The sequence below is a fragment of the Pelodiscus sinensis genome, chromosome 21 (assembly GCF_052426305.1).
Source record: "Pelodiscus sinensis isolate ZL-2025 chromosome 21, ASM5242630v1, whole genome shotgun sequence".
NCBI classification, from domain to species: Eukaryota; Metazoa; Chordata; order Testudines; family Trionychidae; genus Pelodiscus; species Pelodiscus sinensis.
In genome coordinates, this window is record NC_143072.1 from 13,753,645 (window position 1) to 13,763,039 (window position 9,395).

Here is a 9,395-nt window from a genome sequence, read left to right on the forward strand (position 1 = left end):
GCTCACAGCATTTCTCATGGCTGAGTGGAGGATACAGCTGGAAAGATTCCAAGGAAGTTTTTCCAAAACTGAAATATATTTAGAGTTTAAAGGAAAAACAAACAAACTAGGATCCATTATGATATTACTCACAGGGCTGTAAATCTAGAGCAACATCATTGGATTCAGTGCACAGCACAACAGGATATGACTGAAGCCAGTGGGTCTTACTGCAGTGCAAAGGACAGTAATAATATTTAGTTTCTACTCTGCCTAGTTGTAGTCTATCACAGCTGCTCTCTGTATGATTGTTGTGCCCTCTACCAAGTCTCCTCCATCTACATGGAGATGATCCACTTAAAGATAGCAGCTTAGGCTTCATACTGAATTCAACTCCTTGCTCTGCCACTGCCTTCTTGTATGTACTGGGCCAAGTCACTCTGTCTCTTTGAGCCTCAATTTGGGGCAGGAGGAGAGGCTGCCATAAAGCAACCTCTGCCTGTGGCAGCCCAGACTTACCATGGACAGAGGCTGGTCCATAGCAGCAGCCCCTGTTCATGGGGAGTTCCAACTCCCTGAATACAGGGGCTGCTGCCACCCCATGCTGCTGACTCTGTCTCGGGGTGGTGAGTAGCCACTCTGTGCGGGGAGCTGGTTTTTAAACTGATACAGAGGCAGAAGCATGGGGTGGCAGGGGGCTTCCCAGGAGTGGGGCCGAGAGCATACGGAGTGCTGACCCCGCCCACGGTGACAATTCAATAGTGTAACTGCTAAGATATCACGCAGTTACACGACTATTCAATCAAACGATACCTAACATCCCTAGTGTTGTGAGAATGAATACAGTAAGACATGTCTACACTATGGTGATGGAAGCCATATGTGTACCTAACATAAATGCAATTCAGATTCTGCCCTGATCATCTTGCTTCTCCTTGGCTGGCTTTTAGAACCAGCATCTGCTCTCCATCCTTGCTCCCCTTCTCCACGCCCTTACAAACATCTGGCAATGCTAGAAGATGCAAATGTTGAATCTCTAGTTTTTAAGCACATGCAGCTCAGATCCTTAGTGGAAGTCACGAAGCCATCCTTGAAGTCAATGGAGCTACAGCTCTCTGGTGCAACTACATCACTGCATTCTAGGGATGTAGCGTGTAGCCATTTAAAAGGGTAACTGATAAGCTCATGCTTATCGGTTACCCATCCAAACAATTACATGCTCCTGCGGAGCCACTTGCTGCCCTAGGCTACTGCCTCTATAATTTATATGTTCAGGTCATAGTTTGTTGAGTTACAGATTCCCTATTCACTGCCACTCTGCCTCATCTTATTCACCCTATTCTGTTCCAACATCTGAAGCAGGACTTAGAGATAATTACATCACAAACCTAAGGCTGAGCTCCTGAGCCAATTGCATGGCAATGACCAGGCAAGAACTAGTTATTCTTTCACTGTAACAACATTTTAAAATTGAGTTGTTCTAAATAGTGATGTAAACAAGACCAACTCTATTAATTCTCAAAGAGCTACTCTGTTACATCAGTCTAAGTTTGCCCTAACACTGAACAAACCGAACAGATGGGAGGAAAAAGGACAAGAAGCAATAGTCTATGGACTACATCATTACCTCCTCACCCCCATGTCCCTCATGGTTTTCAAAAGGTTTCCTGTTTGAGGGATTAACACACTGAGGTTTCCTAGTACAGGTCACTTGTGAAATGTTTTGCTACTCCTTTCATGTTGAAACGTGTTGCATCAATTTAATGAGAGATGAGCCCAAGCTACATCATTCCAATCTGGATCTGAACTTCTCCAAAGTTCAGAAGAATTTGGATGGGAAGTTTCCTTCCAGTCCAAATAGCTTGATACTTGATCCAAAACTGACCAAATAGCCCAAAGTTCAATGGCATTTGGAGTGGGAGGTTGGCTCAGGCTCCATCTCTAGTAGAATATATTAATGCCCAATATAAACAAGGCTAGAGCTCTTGCTTTTCTTGCAGATTGAAAAAGAATAAAGAAAAAAACATTAACTGAATACATAAACTGACAGTTCAAGCTGGGAAGCATCCTGCTGCTGTAATGCAGATATCCAGTTGCTAATGTCATAGTGGAAACGATTTGAAAGCCTTTATGCACATCTGAAAAATATAAGGTGCCATTGGCGCCTCATCCCAGTTATCATGAAGCTCCTATATTTTACACAAGTGGATAGAGGTTTGGCACACTTTTGCATATTTGTTGGAGAACGTTTTGCTGTTCTGAGTTGTAACATTGTAGTGAATGACCAAAATCATGATGGAAAGTAAAATGTATATTCTCAACTACTGTGCAACAAAATGTGTTGAGTAGGAAAGCTCTAGACTTCTATTTCACATTGTCAAAGATTTTATCTGTTGAAATGCTATGAAAGGAAACCTGTCTTTACATCCAGAACATACTATCGTTATAGATCCTTTCACAGCACAGTATTACCATCTTCTCCGATAACATGAGTAATGAGGGCATTACAACAGTTTGATTCTTACTAGTTACTTGCATCACCTCAGATTCATTCATATAGGCCCCCGCTCAAAAGGCTTATACTCCACTGATTTCAATAAGACGGAAGCATGAACTTAAGGTGCTTTGCCAAATCAAAGACAAATACAAGCTCTGCTGAGGAAGAGACAGCTGAAATCCTTGCCAGAGGAGGTTGTGAAGACCAGGACTTTAACGGGGTTCAAGAAGAACTAGATACATTCATGGAGTTTAGAGTCTATCAATGGCTATTAGCCAGGATGGGTAGGTATGGTATCCCTAGCCTCTGTTTGTCAGAGACCAGAAATGGATGATAGGCAATCAAGTGATCACTCTACCGTTCTGTTCACTCCCTTTGGGGCACCTGGAATTGGCCACTGTTGGAAGACAGGATACTGGGCTAGACGGACCTTTGATCTGACTCAGTATAGCTGTTCTTACGTTCTTAAATGACTTGCCTTAGTCCAGACTATTCTGGGCTCTACCACTTGTGCATAAGAACAGCCATACTGGGTCAGACCAAAGGTCTATCTTGCTCAGTATCCTGTCTTCTGACAGTGGCCAATGCCAGGTGCCCTCAGAGGGAATGAACAAAACAGGTAATCATCAAACCCATCACCCATTCTGGCTAATAGCCATTGATGGACCTTATATGCGGAGAATATGCTACTTTTCATGCCTCATTATCCCCATCTGTAAAAATTGGGATGGTATAGTGACCTGGTTTGTACAGAGATCTGCAAGATCCACGGATAAAAAGCATTCTAGGAAAAAAAAAAAAAGTCATCAAGCAGCCACAGGGCAAACAGTGAAGAAAAGGAAGTTTAGGGCTGCATAGTTTCAGATATATCTACTGGCTTTGTCTTTTGCATTTAGCTAACAAGTAACTTATCTTAATTGTTATATTCTTGGGCATCTATTTAAAAATAGAAATTAGAGCTCATTATAAAAATGGACTCACTTTCAACTAGATTTAGTCGTCAATTTCATTTTTCTTAAAAATTAATACTGCAAGTTTAGAACATTTTCAAAGCAACTCTAAAACATAACTATGCGTGTGTGTGTGTGTGTGTGTGTGTGTGTTGCACTGGAAACATTTACTCATTTTTAACTTTGTCTTCTTCCTCAACTTATTAATAGTATGTGATCTAATTTATAATGAAATATAAAACTAGTTGTGCATGTGCTTGTGCTAAAACTGAAAGTTTAAGTGATGCCCTCTGCTGGATTTTTATATTATTTTTCCTGCTCCACAAATACCTATCATTAGAAAGGTAGGATAGGGGAGACACTTTGGTCTATTAAATGCTAAAGTGGTAGATATCAGATTCAATAGCAAATGGCAGTTTTGAAGATGGTTCACTGGTTTTCTAATGCCCTTTTAAAACTTCACAACCTGTCTATAATACATACAAACAAGCAGTTGTGTGGTTCAGTGGCAATTTGAGCCTCCTTATTCTGCATCATGTTAATTTTTCATTTTCAGCTATTCTGGATTTCAATATAATGGATACAGGGCCCAAATTTGCAAATCCTCTCTTTTGGGAGCAGGGTTTGTAGACTGAGGCCTTCAGTAAATATGCAGTTATAGGCTCCTTAGAGACCACTTGGTTGTAAGTGACAAGCACACATCTAAATATTGGTAGTAATCAGCTGACCTATTAACAGAGACTAAACATTTTTCCTATGTTTGTGAGCATTTACAGTAGAATGCTGACCTCTAATGGACAGAAATTCGTTCAAGATCACTCTGTGCAATGCTTAGGAATTCTAATTCAACTGTGCAAATTAATTTGAACACATTCCCAAATGCGCATCACATATACCTATGCATCAGGTTATCTGATGGCTTCTGAATCCAGATTAAGCAGTGGTTGAAAATTAAGAGGCACCACTGTGCATGTGCAAATTTTACATAGTTTGAAATCAGTAATGAATTAAAAAACATAAATCAATAGTAACTTTAATTACTACATTCACAGAGACAAAAATGCATAATGTAGCACAAGGGGGCTCTGAAGGAATAAAGAAGACGCACCGTATCGCCAAGAACTCCAAGTTCTATTGCACCCAGACCCTCACTATTGTACCTGCCTCCCCTAGAGAAGAACGTTATTTCACTTTCCATTCCCCCAGCCTCTCAAACTACATCCCACAGCAACCCTGCTCGCAAGAGGTTAAAAAACCCTTTCCAAGACTTTTGGGGATGCTTTATAAGACATGTACACACTTCCACTGTAGTACTTCCATGTTGCAATCGGAGGAGTATAGGTTGGAATATACATTTTTGTATGATGAATTTCTACCTATCAATGGTTACATCTACATTGGCAAGATTTTGTGCAAATACTTTTAACGCAAGAGTTTTTGTGTTAACGTATTTGCGCAAGAGAGCGTCTACACTGGCATGTGCTTTTGTGCAAAAGCATCCGTGCCAGTGTAGACGCTTTCTTGCACAAGAAATTCATGTTGCCTGTCTACACTGGCCTCTTGCACAAGAACAGTTGCGCAAGAGGGCTTATTCCTGAGTGGGAGCATCATAGTTCTTGCGCAAGAAGCACTGATTTCATATATTAGAACATCAGTGTTCTTGCACAAGAACTCCCCGCCAGCATAGACAGGCAGCATGTTTTTGCGCAAAATCATGCCAATGTAGACACAGCCAATGAGTGTGAAGCCTGCAAGGAGTCCCATATCTAAAGAACTGACTACCATTGTATCTATTTAAAGGCCCCAATTGGGTCTCCACAGAGAAAATGCAGGGACAAAACAAGTTAAAGAATCACCTTCGATAGCTACGGATTTCCTATTCCTGTTCCATCCAGTAGCTATATGGAGTTTAAGGAGAAAACTGTCAGTGATGCTGAATGGAAAGAAGACATCCAGGCATAGTTACCTTCCCATCGATATACTTCCACTGAATTAGAGATTTTCTTTCCTTCTGTCCATCCAGCTGTGGAGAATACAGAGGTATGTAGAACAAATGGCTTTTGCAGCAGGGATTCAGATTTAGTTAGATATATTTGCCCAAATAATATGAACTACATGACTGATCAGATTACAGAAGGAAATAATGTTCTTGGGGGCAAAGCAACAAGATTGCATTTGTATAAAGCAAGAACAATATTTGGTGCAACATTATCTCACTCAGTGATTAACGCCTTTGAAACTTATCTAATTCTCATTTAAAAAAATACAAGTAGTCCTGTGGCAGCTTAGAGATGAACAAAAATATATAGAATCGTGAGCAAAATTCACTTACATTTTAAGATAAGCCATATTTTGATTTTATTTTTTGAGAGAAAAGATTCAACTTGTAAACAATTATTTAACATTAAAAATAAGCATAGCAAACAACTTAGAAAGGTTAAATGCTAAAAAAAAAAAAAAAAAAAAAAAAGCCACAAACATTAAAAAACAGCTTTACTTGAAGCATGTATCAATACAGCAATCCCTATTTCCGTGACCACCAGTAATGGATACATTTAGGGTACATCTAACATGCTAATTTCAAAATAAGCTATTCCGGAATTTATCTTCTGGAATAGCTTATTTTGAAATAGCATGTCTGCATCCAAAAAGTGCATCAAAATAGTGCTTAGATATTGCGAAATAGCATGTCCACACTGATTGGGCGCTAACTCGCATTTAAGGCCATCCAGAACCACTTCAGGCAGGGCATCACGTCAGCAGTTAGCCTCAGGCAGCAGCTCCAGGAAGTATCTGAGACACATGCTTAAAGGGACCCTTCTGTACAGCTGTTTCTCACCTTCTTCTGCTTGCCTACCTCTCTGAGGGTGTGTCTAGACTACACCTCTCTGTCGACAGAGGGATGTAGATTAGGCACGTCGAAATTGCTAATGAAGTAGGGACTTAAATATCCCGTACTTCATTAGCATAAACATAGCCACCGCTTTTTTCTGAAACAGAGCTTTTTCGAAAAAAAAATGCTGTCTGGACACAGATCTTTTGAAAAATAGATCCTTTTCTGAAAGATCCCGTAAACCTCATTCACATCTACATCCTAATCTACATCTCTAATCTAATCTAAATCGATATCTACAACCTAATCTACATCTCTGACAGAGAGGTGTAGTCTAGACACAGCCTGAGGGACAGCAAAGCATTTCTGTTGCGTGCTTTGGTTGCCCCGTGAACACCACAGCAATCCTAGCTATGGAACTGGACCTGCCTCTGAGCACACGACAGCCTGACTGTCATGCTGCAGTTTCTGCAGGCTGCCCTCCAGGAACACGACCCCGAGCTGCCTGAGGAGACCCTTAACATGCATCTGGGAGCCCAGCTCTCTCAGATCGCACCCACTGTGGAGTGCCACTTCTAGCAGCTGGACACCATTTCCGACTGGTGGGACTGGCTCGTGATGGAGTGGTGGGACAACCAGCAGTGGCTCCAGAATTTCCTCATGAGGAAAGAGACCTTTCCAGAGCTGTGTGCCTGGCTCACCCCTGCCCTAACGCGACAGGACATCCACATAAGCATTGCCATTGCTGTCTGGAATCTTGCCACACTGAACAGTTACTGATCTGTCGGGAAGCAGTTCGGCACAGGGAAGTCAACCGTCAGGGCCCTCGTCATGCAGGTATGGCGTGCTCAGGCTGCAGTCCTGGGGGTGTATGAAGTGCCAGAAAGGGGAACCATAGGGAAAAGGGGTGTGGGGGGGGAAGCCCCCTTCCCAGGCAATTCTCCAGTCCCACCCTCTCACAGCCCTGCTGCAGAGGGTGGGCTACATAAGGGATGGCCACCGGTGTGGGGGGCAGGATAAAGGGGGGGAGCTCAGTGATCTCTCAAGGGCTCTGGCACCCGTGATTCTCCTTCTGTGGGTGGTGAGGGCCATCAACACTGCCCTGCTGAGCATGGTCATGCACCTCAGCAATGTGGACCCCCCTCGTCACCAGCTTTGCTGCCATGGGCTTCCCCAACTGCGGGGGGGAGGGGGAGGAGGAGAGGCCTATTGACCACACCCACATCTAGGCCCCAACCATGGGGCATCTCACTACATTAACTGGAAGGTATACTTGTCCATGGTCCAACAGGCCCTGGTTGACCACTGTGGGCAATTTACTGACATCCATGTTGGGTGGTCAGGGAAGGTGCATGACACCAGCATGTTCCACAATTCCAGAAACTGGAGGCTTGTACTCTTCCCTGAGTGCACCATCGGAGTCAGGGATACGGATATGCCACTATGCGTGGTGTGTGTGGGGGGGGAAAATGTAGCCCAACCTTCCTGCCATGGCTCTTGAAGCCCTACACCGGACACCTTGACCCCAGCATGGGCCACTTTAATGCCTGGCTGGGCAGGGCCCATCTGATAGTGGAGCGTGCCTTTGGGTTTCTCAGGGCCCATTTCCAATGCCTCCTGACCCTGCCTGGATTTTGGGGAAACATTGCCCAGGAGGTGTCCGCAACTTCTCTGAGAGGAAGGAGGCGGCCTTCCTCCCTGGGTGGGAGGCAGAGGATGGCTGGGAGGACAGGGTCTTTGAACAACTGTTCACAGATGCCATCCATTAGTCCCATCAGGCAGGGGTGCACATCCAGGATGCCATGAGGAAGAATTTCTTACAAGAACAGTGACACTTCCCAGGGCCTCCTGACTAGGACCCTGTGCCTTGCCCCTCTCCGCCTTTCCTTCCTTCAACAACCCCTCTCCTCACACCCACACACCCCTCCCCCCCCCCCACAGACAATAAAACAGTCTTTGGTTTGGAGGGGAGGGGGACAGAAGAGAAGAACTGCTCGGTTATTTATTTGGAGTACAAATAACTGGGTAAAGAACCTGGATGAGGAGAGGGTGATGAGAACCCGGGAGGGAGCAGGAGGCAAGTGAAAGGGGGAGGAGGGGTGAGGATGAGCAGTGGGGCTGGGAGAAGCATCTGGCTTGAATTGTTCCTCCACGTCCTCTGTGGGTACCTCAAGGTCACAGTGCCAGCTTCGTCAGAGTCATCCTCCTCACTGGCTCTGGCCCCTGGATGGATGACAATGGGGGTCTCCAGCCCCAAGCCCACAAGCAGGGATGGGGAAGGGGCTGCAGCATCCCCCAGGATGTGGTGCAGGTCCTGGTAATAGGGGTATGTGTGTGGACCTGAGCAGGAGCTGTGCTCTCTCACCCTGGCATTGCCCTGGTGGAGCTCTTTAACTTTCATCCGGACCTTGGTGGCCAGGCTATTGGGCATACGGCCATAAATGTTGATGTTGCGCCAGCTGGAGCGGAGATCCTGGAGGTTTTCCTACTTGCCTCACCCCTCAATTAGGGCCAGGATCTCTGCCCCAGACCAGGATGGAGCATATGTCTTCCATTGCCTGGCAGGCTCCTGTGAATCAGAGTGCTCCTTGGGAGCAGGGGAGTGCCATGGTGGCCCACTGAATTGCTGTGACAGCTGCAGTGTGGCTGGGGGCTGTCAGGGCCAGCTTCCTGGCACAAGCCCTTTCCCCTGGGGTACAGCTTTAACAGCTGCAAGGGAAAAGGAATTATAGAGTCCTGAGGAGTGTGGAGTGAGGGGCCTGCCAGCAGGGTACCTATGGATTTCCTTGAGGCACCGTATTTCAAAATAACTCCCTGTGCTGTGTCTACGCATACCCTATTCTGAAATAGTTATTTTGGAATAGGCATTATTCCTCATAGAATGAGGAGCTTTACAGAAGTCAGAATAAGGTATCTGTTATTCTGAATTCATTTAAAAATAACAGAATTGCTGTGTAGACTCGGACATTGTTATTCTGAAATACCACTAGTAATCTCAAAATAAAGTATAGTATAGACAGCCCTAGAGAGCTTCTAGTAATTCCATGTATGACTGAGCAGAACAACTGGCAATTCCATGTACTACTGACCAAACCAATACTAGATACTGTACCAGGAAGAGTAACCATGTACAGTA